General features: G+C 41.2%; 1 long non-coding RNA gene and 1 other non-coding gene across 2 annotated transcripts in view; both read right to left on the reverse strand.

Annotated features, from left to right (window-relative positions):
- Positions 1 to 13,351, reverse strand: part of LOC124169716 — a 103,828-nt gene that overhangs the window by 28,680 nt on the left and 61,797 nt on the right. The window lies entirely within an intron of this gene.
- Positions 1,540 to 1,612, reverse strand: Trnak-cuu. The gene has a single exon. It is a non-coding gene; the product is annotated as a tRNA-Lys (tRNA).

Genomic DNA, 13,351 nt, shown 5'->3' on the forward strand with positions numbered 1-13,351 from the left:
TATGTCTTATTCCACCTGAATCATATTCGATCATAGCGGTGGACATATATTTACTACGATAATAAGGAAAAATAAACTTGAACGTGGCCCTCATTCCTTTCCCTACCTGAGATTTCATGAATTAGAAAAACGTTCCGTTGAAGAGTTTATGCTTTCACATTTTTGTATTAGATTTGGTATGATTTTCTCTCTTGGGGGAAGCATTCTTGCCTAATCAGCGTCTGTTGAAATCGAAGAGTAGAAGCTATTACGGGATCATAATGTAACAGCATTTCCGAGGAGTCGAAGACAGAAAAGGGAAGGCGATTGATAAGGGGAGGGGGTTTCCTGGGCGAAGGGACGGCCGAGGAGACAGTGACCCGCTGAGGGTCGCGTGATTGGTTTATCTCAACTCTACTCGGAAGCCAAGTCGATTTGCTCCCAAAAATCGAAAATATCTTCGGTAATTCGAGAAAAAAGGAAACTGTCTTCGAGAAAATACTCGCGGAACGGTTGGTTGAACAAGGAAAACGGTAAGGAATGTAAGATTCGAGGATAGCAAAACGTGTACATTTTCTCCCATATCTGACGTGTCTAATTTTCCCCGATATGAGAATATTATGCATTGAGAGGTTGTATAACTCCATCTAGACAAGTCTTTTTTGTGACTAGTTAAAAATTTAAGTTTGGAAAACATCAACGTGAACATGCGACGGGAACCATATGCCGCGAGTGATGGGTGACTGGAGATTCCCTCCACAGATGCAATCGACGTAGCGGCGCGGCTCCTGATATTAATTGACTGTCGTTAAGCGCAACGTTGAATCCATAGAGGCTACATCGCCTACATTACATAAGCTCTATGGTTGAATCCAAATAACGTACGTACGTAAGTAGCGTACGTAAACAAAGATAAAAATAAAGTAAGTACATGTTTTTTTACACCGGTTGATATATATTATGTTCGGAGAAATAAATGAAGACCTATCGATGTATTTCATTCCTGCCAGCTTTTATAATAATAGATTTCACTCTACTTATTTATAAGTCTCCACGCCTCCCATGACTTGGTATTTTTTTCAGATGTAAACTTATTGTACTACAAATATAGGACAATGTACGCAAAAGTCAGCTCTATACATTCTGGAAGTTTCAAGATGAAAATGCAGTTACAAAAAGACAGTTACATGAGGAGAAAGGGCAAAGTTATTTTTGGAAGAATTACCGGTCATTTTTTAGTTTCGTGTTAAATTGGAATGATTGCTTCATTACAGAGTGGAGTATTATCCAATTTATGAGTTCATTTTTAAATTTACGTCAACCAGAATTGTTTTTTTTATGACTGCTACAGTAACTTCCAATAGAAATCTCTGGAAATTAATTTCTTAAAAATTTATGTAGGTAAGTCGTTAATAGCTGTGCATGAACGTAACTGCTATTATTTCTTTCGCGCTAACAATCTGATTTAACCATAAACATGGTGGATTGGCTAAAACTAAATTTGTCAACGAACACAAACAGAGTGAATTACCATGAGAGGTTGGACTCGAGAAAAAATTTCGCCCAACGTGGGGCTCGAACCCACGACCCTGAGATTAAGAGTCTCATGCTCTACCGACTGAGCTAGCCGGGCTGTTGTACGGATAGTGGATTCTAACTCTCGAATTTCATATGTGCTATTCATGCTCATGCTTACCATCCGCTACCGATGAGCATCAAAATGAGTACACAGTACAGAGGATATCAAATGGCCTTTGAGAACTTCTATGAAACCCAAGTGTTTATTCATTTAACATATCCTTCGGCGGTTCTATCTTGTCGGTGAGGAATATGGTGAAAATGCACAGGATGCAAATTGAAAATAACTCAGGGAATCGGTTGATGTTGAGGAAACCGCAACCGTGCGAAACATTTTCAAGGGTACCAGGAGTGCGCCTACCAAATGTAGGCGCATTTTCCTTATTTTATGGAAAACATACAGCATAAAATAAAATATCCGAATAAATTAAAGATAAATATAACGATGCACTAATTTCTACCACATCTTTGAAGAATCGCTACCCCGTGGAACAATTCTGAACCCTCGGAAAAAATTTGGTAGTCTCATTTTAATCACAACCAATGACACCACCTATTTATCTTAAAGAAGTGAAGAACGTAATATTTTCTTCGAGTCACGGATAAAGTAGGAGCAGTTTTCAGTTTCCAAATGACAAAATATCACCCCCTTACAACTTGGTCATAGGAAAACCACACTTTGCAACATATTGGCAGACGAACTTAATATTTGTAACCTTATACGACATAACTTTCTTGAGAAGAACCAACGCTTGGTGAAGCGAACTAAAATACCGAACCAAAATACAGTACAAGCCGATCACAATGGGACTCGATTTAATAATTTAGATTAAAACCCGAATGTGCTGTCATGAAATGACTCCGAAAAAATGTCGCCCAACGTGGGGCTCGAACCCACGACCCTGAGATTAAGTCTCATGCTCTACCGACTGAGCTAGCCGGGCTAATGCTTTAACTATAAGGTGTAGGTAATTATACCTATTTTCATTTTTTTCTTTTTTGGTATGATATGGCAGTGGTTTATGGAAATTAACAATAACACATTGGTGATTACTTGCACGCTGATAGGATAACGTGCCGTATTACACCGACTCAGAGCATCAAAAAGAACTAATTCCCTCAGTCAACCACATAGAGCCGTGGCGTACATTAAAACTCCATTTTCTAATGTCGTTTATGCCCTCTGAAACTCCTCTATGGGTAAAATTGTAGCATAAAATAGTGATCCATAGGGAGGGAGGCGCCCATCCCCATAGTGAGGTACATATTCTTTAGAAGCAAACATCCATCCAAAGCTGAGTCAAAACAGAATTTAGAAAAATATCCAATGATATATAGGTATTTTCATGATAATTAAAACTAAAGCTAAAAAATATTATTTTTTGTCCATCTGAACAGTAGGTACTCAGAGGCAATACCTAACCATTCATTTCGTGTGAAGAAAAGGGGCGACTTTAAGGACAACGTGTGTGATAAAAGAGTGGCGTGAATGCATCACCCTCCGAAACGGTTTGAAGGGTGAAATGTCGCCGTGTCACGGCAAGGAGCGAGACGGAGTGGTCGCACGGGGGCGTCACGGGTGTGCGGTCCGGTGATGACGGGGCACGGGCGGAGGATTGGATTGCCGAGGTGGGGGCGGGCGAAGATTCGGAGAAACAATGGGTCCACGGGCGGAGGACGACGAGAGGGAGGAGAAGAAACGAGGTTGTGGCGTGGGAGGCGGCGGCATGAGAGAGGAAATGAGGGACGGATGAAGGGAAGACGGGGAAAAACACGAGGAAGAGCGTGGGAGAGTGTGAGACCGAAAAAGAAGAGAGGAGAATAGGGATAGTGAGGAAGCTAGAATAATAGACTGCCATTCAGAGGCCGATAGCTTGAGCCCAGGCCAGGCTCAATATAAGATCGGGTCATTACAAGTACTAACGTACAAAATCGTTTTTGGCCTGACGTGGTTGAAATGTAATATAGCCATGATAAAAAATATACAGCAAATGATAAATTTCCACACTTCAAATTTAAATTTATTTCCAACCTCCCCGTAAACAGCACATAGACATCTTTACAACGGAGGAATTAACAAAGCACCACACAAACACCCATGCCCTGTATATGGACCATCCACCCAGGCGGGATTCAAACCTGCGACTTTCGGTTTAGCAGGCGAGCACTTTACCCCATCGCCACCGAGGCCGTATTATATGATAATATATTAATACATAACTCCATTACTGACCATAGTTTCGACACTCTATTCTTGAAAATCACATAGTGTCGAAACCATGGTCAGTAGTAGAGTTATATATAGAAGTGTGGAAATTGCAAGCTCTATAACTGACCTTCCAGTTCCTCAGAATTCATCGGCCTATCGCTTACAGAGTGGCTCGTAAAGTGTTTCGCAAATAAACGTAGAAGTTTAAAATACTCCATATTGAATGGGTGCAAAGATTCAAAGGGACTGCAACATTAATGGTGAATAATTGGTAAATCCATTTTTTTCCTCAGGTAAAGATTTTATCTGAAATGATAGAGTCGATGCTTACCCAAGCCGTCTGTGAGGAGAGAAAAATGGGGAAGGGCCTTGATACCCATTTGCTCTTGCGAGGAAAACAGGGATATTTTAGCAAGAGCGAGATCTATTTTACACCAAGGAAACCTAAAGGATCCCAATGTTTGATCACCTAAATTAGGTCCAATTATTTCAGTCACTTCCAAAATTAAATCTTCTGAAAAACGCTCAAATTAATATGGATGTAACTTCTATTCAAAATTCGCAATAGACTCGAAAATCCTTGGTTAAGTAGTCACATAGGCAATTTATTCACCCCGATTGGAGAGTTCTTCATCGACAAGCATAGATTTCAGTTCTTGGTCTGCAAAAAATAATTAATCGAAAATTAGAGAAAAATTACTTGCCGGCATTTCAAAAGTCCCAAGCGTACGAACTTTATTTACAACGAATCGAGACAAGGTATATTGATTGCAATGCATCGATTTCAATGCTTTCAATTCAATATTTACTAATTGAAAGGTTTGAAATGTATTACTTGGCGTTTAGGTTTGGCGTTAAACCAGGGCGTCTTAGTGGTCGGTCACTTCCTGAAATAGCCAATCCGCCGACACACGGAAAGATAAGGAAAAAAAGAAATGGTGCAGCGAAAGGAGAGTGTGAAGGATGGCGAGGAAACAGTTTTTGAGTGTCGAGTTTAGATCGAGCGAGGAGCGTGGCTTTTCCGAAGCGTGCATCCGTCATCTTTTGCCACTTAGCAGCTGCGTGGCACGCGCGATTAGTCACGACCAACCTCCCAAGACACTAATGCGTATTTTTGCTCCGGGAAAAATATGAAGATGAACGCATTCCCGGCACTGATCTCTGGGTCACCCTAACGAGCTATGGATTGCGTGGGGGCCGGGAGAGACGCCGACAAACGCGACACGACATAAAAAGGCGGACACCAGAGGGGAGTAATATATGTATATCTGGCATACTGAATTAGGAACTCAGTGATCTCACGATTCATCTTCATCGCCAACGCTTCGTAAAGAATGCGGTAGGATTTTCAATTCTCCAGAGTAATAAATCTTTGCTATTGTGTGCCTTGGTATGTTAAATACATCAGATGCCAAAAATTAGCCAAATTTAAAAATCCGTCAACCCATTACTTGGAGATGATTCTCTACATTTTTTTTATAGAACCCCGGTAATGAGCATCTATAAGAAGTAATGTAGAATTGAAACTGTAACTTGGAAAATATTCATCTCATAGGTGAAAGCAAGACGAATGAAATATGTAAAAATTCGGATAAACTTTCATTATTTTCCACTTCAAACTTCAATTCTTCACTTTGCTTCACAAAAAAAGACTTAAGAAATCGCTATTTTCATTTTAAAAAATTTCATGTTCTAATATTTCTTTTTGAGCATTGAATTTTATTACATTTAGGTAGCGGCGCAGAAAATAATATCGGTCCATAAAATATAGCTTTTATGTTAACAAAGCTTAATTTTAATGGCTTGGCTTATAAACGCCAAAAAAATAAATAAAAGAATTGTCTCGTCGGAAAAAGGGTCACAGGATTTCGCCGGGCCCTCATAAAGTGTTGGCGTGAATTCGAGGGTGGAAAGGGGGTCTCGCTGGCAGATGAAACTCTAGGGGTACGTTCGTGTGGACGAGAAGTATGAGGGCGGTGGGGGGGGGGTGCGGAGAGGAGGTCGCTCATTCAGCCCCCGAACTTCCCAGCCCGCACAACACCATCCCCGGCTCTCTCCTCGTCTTTTATAACATTTCTTCGCTAATTAAATCGCTCCCTCGCGTCACATTCTTAACACATTCCACATTTTTTAAAGCCGCTCCAACTTTTTCAGGATATTCTCAACTTCAGAATCTTCCAGTGCCCGAAGAAGTAAGTAGCTGAGTTCACTATTGATTCACCGGGTAACTTAGTGGCCGAGCGGGTAAGATACTTCTCGATAATTACCATCCTCAATGCCAGGTGTATCCATCGGATATTGTTGAATTCACTATGGTTACATTGCAGCCAAAATACCCGCGTTCCGACTTAATGTATCAGAATTCCGAAGAACTTGCGGGTGGCTTTCACAAATAACTCAATCATAATTCATTACGAAGAGTAACAGAAGTATTCCTGATTACTTATTGAATGCTAAAAATCTGTTACGATTCAAATTTGAATCGACTGGACTTCTCACACGGAATTCTATCCTAGAAATACAAATCTATATTTTCTATTCCGTATCCACCCACACCAGCATCTTCGTCCTCCTCCCACCCCCGCTCGAAGTAAGCTCAACCCTTTGCCCCCCCCCGGCCCTGCCTCCACCTTTAAGACGAGCATTTCCATTAGCGGGGTCCCGAGCAGAGCACGCGAGGGGGCGGCTCGAGGACCAAGTTGAAGAAGGGGACGAGGGGTGAGCGAGCGTGGACCCGTGTGTGAAGCTGGGAGACTGAAGCAGGGGGAGGAGGTTGTGGCCCGACCTTGGCCTTACATCACATAGCGCTCGGGAGCAGAAAGGTGGGAGGGGGGATTGGGATGCAGCGGTGGTCCAGGAGAATAGGGAGATGAGAGAGGGAGGAGGAAGGGTGAAGGAGGTGGGGGAATTTAGGGAGGGGTGCATAAAAGTGGAGCACACGGAGAGGGGGCGTGGGCGGTGGGATTTAAAAGGGGGTAGGGGAGGGAGAGGGAGGTGGAGTAGGGGAGGGGGGGGGGTTTCATCCCGACTGGGGCGGTCCCGTTACACCGGTGGGCGGAGACCGGGCACATATTTATGCTCTATCCGAGGCGATTGTGGCCCTCTCCTCGTGGCTCAAGTGGTTGTTGTCTCCTCCTCCCTCTCGTCTTCTTTCTTTATCTCTCTTTCTTTCTTCCTTGCTTCGTTCTCCACGAGTTTGAGGTCCATCCACGTCCGTCCGCCGGGAAACATTCACGGAAGGGCTGGGTCTTGTACAACACACACTGCACCCACCCGAAAAAAGGGCTGATAAAATTTTACCATTTCGGACCTCGAGTGTCTTGAAGGCTACATCGCACCAGTCCATCGAAGAGTTTGTTCTTGGTGAAACACAAATATCCATGCTCCCGAAGTAGGGTCATACACTAATGTCTATTTGAAGCCCTGGTGACATTGAACGACAGTCATCCAACCTCGCTTTAATTAGTAATAATTAGCACTCACACGAATTCCAGAAATTCTACGTTTAGATTTTGGGGTTCGATGACGTGGTTTTTAGGTTTCCTTGCTCCATTCATCTCAGCATGGAATCTTAAGCGCCTTTCGGACAAGTTTGTAGTCGTATATCCCCTAATTTTCAAATTTTAATATCGCCCTGTGGAGAGGGATCCTTTTGCAAATCTTGTCTCAAGCTGCGCGTTTTTCAGAGACTCCCAGGGTATACAGCACTTACTTATTCCACGATAATGGAAATATAAATTAAACATATATAAACTTCCCTGCACCTTGTCAACGTTTCATAACACAACATTCACATAATATTCTATTAAAAGGGCTAATAACGAGTAGGTGTGCAGAGAAGAAGAGAAAATATTAAAGAATTAATTGGACTCAATAAATTGAGTATCTCCAGTGCATCATGACTTATGTACATATGACTTCGAATATTCTGAGCACATAAGTGTAACCAAAACTCGTCTCTGGAAGGGGGAGGCTTATCATAATTAACAGAAAGATTTTCATAGCGGATTCCAAAGCTGTGTCTCTATAGAAAGACAATATTCTAATTGGTGTGAAAAACAGGTGCTCTCTATGCCTGCACGTGTGCTTGTCTATGGAAAACACGTACGTATATAAAAACATCCTTATTCCCGAAGTTCATTTTGAACAGTAAATTGGCGGAAATATATTCTTAAAGTTGAAGCTTTTCGTACAGTTTACACCCCGAGGGTTCTAACACTCAAAATCCAGGCCTGACAAAGCCACAGCTTACCAAAGGGTCCCTCACAAGGGAAGGAAGCAGGGACCAGCGCTCATGTCGAGGAAACACGAGAGAAGTGGATCACGGTACAGAGAGGGACAAAGGAAGGAGTAGGTCCCCTGCCCTCTCCATTACAACCCCAAGCCACCCCCTGGTGCACGGAAATGAGCATTCTCTGCCCCCGCCCCACCCCCTTAATGTCGCCACTAATGCCATAAATATGGAGGCGCGCCGCCGACGGAGGAACGAAAACGCTTACTTTTGTGCACGACCGGATCGCCGTCCGAAAAATCGTTAAGTTAAAGCTCTTGTGGGAGTCTCTGCCGATGATGGCGGTGCACACGGAGGCGTTAACCCATCCCAATGCCTCTCTTCCCTGGGGGCAGCACGCGCAAAACGTTGAACCAAGGAGAGGCATTTCATTATAACCGGCAATTATAAAAAAAAGAGAGACGGGCTTTCGCATGAACTAGCAGTTTCATTCGCGACAACTTTATTATTGCACAAAGGAACTCCATTGTGGTTGTTGATGAGGCTTGAACGAAAAGGAGGATAATACTACATCCCAATAAAGCTTGCAATAAAATGAAATCATTTGAAACCAATGCGAGAAATATAATTCAAAGAGAGCATACAAATGGGGGATATCCTCATTTAATTTTACTACGAATTACAGTAACCATCCCTATAATTAATAATATTGTCCTAATACGATATAATAGAGATAAAAACAATTAAATTTGTTACTTCAAAGGTTTTATTTCAAATTACACCAAATAAATTTCTAATTAAAGTACTCGGACAGACATCCACGGTAAAAGAAAGTATAGTGAACCTTTGAAAAGAAAAGGGAAAGACTAGTTTAAATGCCATAAGAAGAAGGAAATCTGAAGCTTGATCTATTTAAAATTCGCGAGAAGTTTCCAATGTCCCAAATATCATTAGGATTCATCTTGTACTACACGTCAAGGAAAAGGTGCCTAACGTATTTGCTAGCTGGACATTTTCCAATTACTCGACGAATGTACACTACATTATGAAAGTTATCAAGGAGATATTAAATGATATACAATCTAATGCACTCTGTCAGTAATGCATAACGATATATACAGTTTGAAGTATTTTACTGGCACACTAACTAAGTCAGAGAACCTCCAAAGCGGGAAAAAATTACACTTTATAAAATTTTATTTTAATGAATGACTCGCTATTGGATTAAGGAAAGTGTTAAAATTTAACATCTGAACAATTTTCACGGCGAAAATGCATCTTTTGTTCATCATAGAGCTATTCCATTACAGGTTCTTAAATACTTTTCATCATGAAGATGCGGAACCAAAGCCTTCCGCCGAGTAACGTTTAAATTGCTGCGGGCGAACGGCGTGACCACTAAAATAAAAAGAAGAACATCACAAGGCCCCCACTTGCGAGTCAATGACCTCACCTCAGCTTGAATACAAGAACGGACTTGAGAGTAAAACTTTTGAAGTGCTCACAATTCGTGTAGAACACACTTTCCAGCTTACGAACTAGTCGCATGCCGTTGGGCGTCTATTTTTCACTCAAGATAGAAATTCTTAGGCTATCCGAAGGACCGGACACTAAAAATAAGCCCTCCCGAATGCAATTGAAGGACATAGCAACACTTTTTGCTAAAGGAGTCAAGATCACCTCTCAGCCTTTAGAAAAGCGTGACAGGCACATGCGACCATCCGAAGGCTAAGATAGCATGAACATAGAGGGAGTAAATTTGAAACTAGAATTTTAAAGGATAATTAAAACTTCCCTCCAATACTTTCATGTTTAATTTTTCTTGCTAGTTTCACAAATGAAGGAGAGTATCGATGAAAAAATAGATGCTCTAAATCGATTTCCAAAATTAATCTCACATAATATTCTTCCAATACTATATAATATGGAGCAAAAGGACATCTGTTACAATATGGTTCTACATGTTAAGCAGGCTATAAAACAGTACAACCGCCATCATTGCGTCTGAAAATGCTAGTAGTGGAGTGCTATAGTCGGCATAAATGCATATTGCTTGATCTAGTGCATTAAGTTGCAAATATATCTGCTGTTTCATTTTAAATTAACCACAGTGGAACTCTTCATCGACCAGAAAAGAGAAAGTCTCGTGATTTTTCGCTGGCTAAACGCAAAGATTTTTAACACAGTCAAGATATCTCTCGAAAAATTTCCCCGTGGATACCCGACCAGAGTACTTAGTATCCCGCGTAGTGTTTTTATTTTGCGTCGTAAAACACTATCGCCATCCGCCCTTGAGCTCACAATTTTTAAAATTTTATCACGCGGTTTTCGATTAACTCCGTGGCGCGCCTCTTGCATAAATTCGCCGGCCCAATATCATTCCCCGATGCGGTTTCGCCATTATCCCCCAACGCCCCAATCCACTTTAAAGAGCCATCCATTTTTAAAACGCATCCGCAAACACCCTCTCCACTCAATTCTCTTTCTTTTTTTCCACAGCTCCTTCCACTTTTGCTCCAACTCCAACCCCTTTTGCACCCGCATGCTTTCCCTTCAAAATAATAATTTATTCTCCCCTAATTACTCAAAATTCATCGAGGTGGTTTCCTTTCATATTTATGAGTTTAAACCCTCTCATTATATCAGAAACTAAACAATGTTGACGACTATGGTGTGTGACCTATTACTTCAATTGCCTTTAGATGAAAAACTCCAGTTTAAAGGCGATAATTGCCATTGAACACATAAAAAATACAGTATCAACATATTTTAACAAATCATACTTGCATACAAATTATTTTCATCATTGTACACAACCGTCGCATGCATATTTAAGATGTTTTTTTTCAAACAAGTTGCTAGTTATTTTTTGCGTTGTATTTCATGTAGTATGTGTCCGTAATGTACCGTTAAATTGGCTATGCTAGCTCTTTTTTTTGCACAAATTTGATATCGATGGCGTGGAAATTGATAATTTTTTAAAAATATTATTATTTTTCGTTTTTTTCAACGCTGACAACAAGTTGAGGTATCGGTACGATATATTGATTAAATCTATTCCTCATTTTATATCACATTCCTTTCTTTTAAATAATGTGGTCCCATTTAACGACTAACACTTAAAAATTTAAAGAGCCCACCCCTTCTCCTCTTCCTTCCTCTCTTCTCCGTCCTCAGCAAAACCCATTCCCCTCCACACCCTACCCTGCGGGTGGACCAGGGCGGGTCCCATTCGCCCCGACCACCCGGATAGCCACCCAACAGGACACCACTTACGTCGCACGTACTACATATTCGCCCTTTGTTTGAGAGGAGGGAGAGAGGCAGCCAGCTCGTCCACTCCACTCGGCGACGAGGGCACGCCCCTGGTTTCGCGAGCGACGGCCCTCGACAACACCCTCTCCGACCGTCCACTCCACTCGGCTGCGCTGTCTTCGGGCCGCGCTCCTACGAGCACTGCTATATACGCCGTCGTGGTGGCAAGGGGTGAAATTCTTCGATGCTGCGGCGGACAGATTTCTTATTTGAACTGGAGCACCGACCGCTTGGCGACGCGAACGGGGGAATAAACTCGAAATAGGCCAAGACAACCGCCAGAGCTCTCTCGGCCCAACGACAGAAACAATGATGGATACATTCACACTTTTCGGGTTTATTGTCGTGCTGTGGAGAGGCTGGAAATGATAATTAGAAGCGGAGAGGGATGTGCCAATTCTGAGTTGCGCAGGTTACCTAACTGCAGCTCCCGTCTCTAAATTTGGCTCAAGGACGCATTTCAATGAAACCAGAGATTTGCCAGTCATAGTATTCCTTTTATTCAAAATAAAATAAAATCTAAATGATTACAAATCTTAAAATATCTCCAGCCCCTCCGTCACTTATGAGGTTTAAATCTTGAATAAAATGCCGGGAAACGCAAGAAAAATGTTTATTCACATTCCCATGAGCTTTGTCCATAATTTTATATCTTGCGCCATTTCTTTTCAAAACAGAGAAGGAATTTATTTTTCTTAACTACCTTAAAAATATAACAACGTTTTATCGTTTCATTAGAACACATAGGTTTTCCCTAGAAAATATGTAAAAACAATGTAATAAATAATAATTTACAATAATAATAATAAATAATAATAGTAATATACAATCTTCAGTGAAAATCTCTTAGGAAATATCGATCCCACTCTGCCTCAACCGGCGGGACTTATGAACCAGGGCTTTTAATTGGTTGTAGTTAAGTGCTCTGATGATCTAATCCTTCATCCGTTCGATAGGTATTATCAATCTTTTGTTCCCTATTTGGAATAGACCGAGAGGTGGCATACAATGTCGAGAAAGGCACTCCAGAAGGAAGTTAATCGATACGTATCTCCACACTAAGGCTATTATTTCGCATGCTGCCGTGTATTCATCACTGTACATCAATGTCCATCTGTTAGATTGTTTCCAAATTCATTATATCTTTCACATTTATGTGCCAATTGCGGACATTTTACGGCGAGGCAGATTTTGTGCAGATTAAATCCTATCAGGCGGGTCCATCATCAGTAAGGGACTTTCACTAAGTTTGTCTCATTTTTGAACTCTCCAATGGATAAAATATTCCTGATTTGCATTCCAACTGTATACGTGCGGCTGTACATTTCCACAGCTCATCACTCATTCCCATTTCTGGCGATCGTTCCCGAAGAAAGGAATGGTTTTTGGGCCGAGGGAATCCAAGCAATAATGTTTTCCATCCCCCTTCTTGGAATTTATCCAAGAACGCATTATGGGGAGCACGCGGAAAAAAACCGCTGCGGAGAAAAGGAGAGTTTTTCGCATTGAATAGCAAGTTTGAGGTCCGCATTGCATGTCACCACTCCCACTAATCCGTTTATTACGAAAAAATAGTTTTCCAGAAACCCTCATTTACTGTTTTTCAAGGAACGTTAAGCTGTTTTCAAATCCTTTAAATGCATGAACTCCATAAATCATTCGGATCTAAAAACAATGTCAGTTATTTTGTATGGTACTCAGCGTTTTGCCAGATTATTTTCTCATACTCGGGAATTGATCGATGAGTTTTCAATTCTTCAATCTTTACTTTCTCATCGTAATAGTCAACACTGTAAACGATTACACTTATAAAATACATACATGTTGATTTCGAAACACTTAAAATCAACGAAATTTACTTTTTCTGTTCAATATGATCATTTCATTGACAACTCGGAATAAACAGAATAATTAACCAAAAATGCTACTTTTTCGAAATTGAAAATGCATTTTAGCCCATTTCCATCACACATCCTCACCCTTAAAAGCCATAAGAACAGCGTCTGAGAAATTATAAGTTAATAATGAACAGAAATACT

Source organism: Ischnura elegans, chromosome 1 (assembly GCF_921293095.1).
Source record: "Ischnura elegans chromosome 1, ioIscEleg1.1, whole genome shotgun sequence".
Lineage (NCBI taxonomy): Eukaryota > Metazoa > Arthropoda > Insecta > Odonata > Coenagrionidae > Ischnura > Ischnura elegans.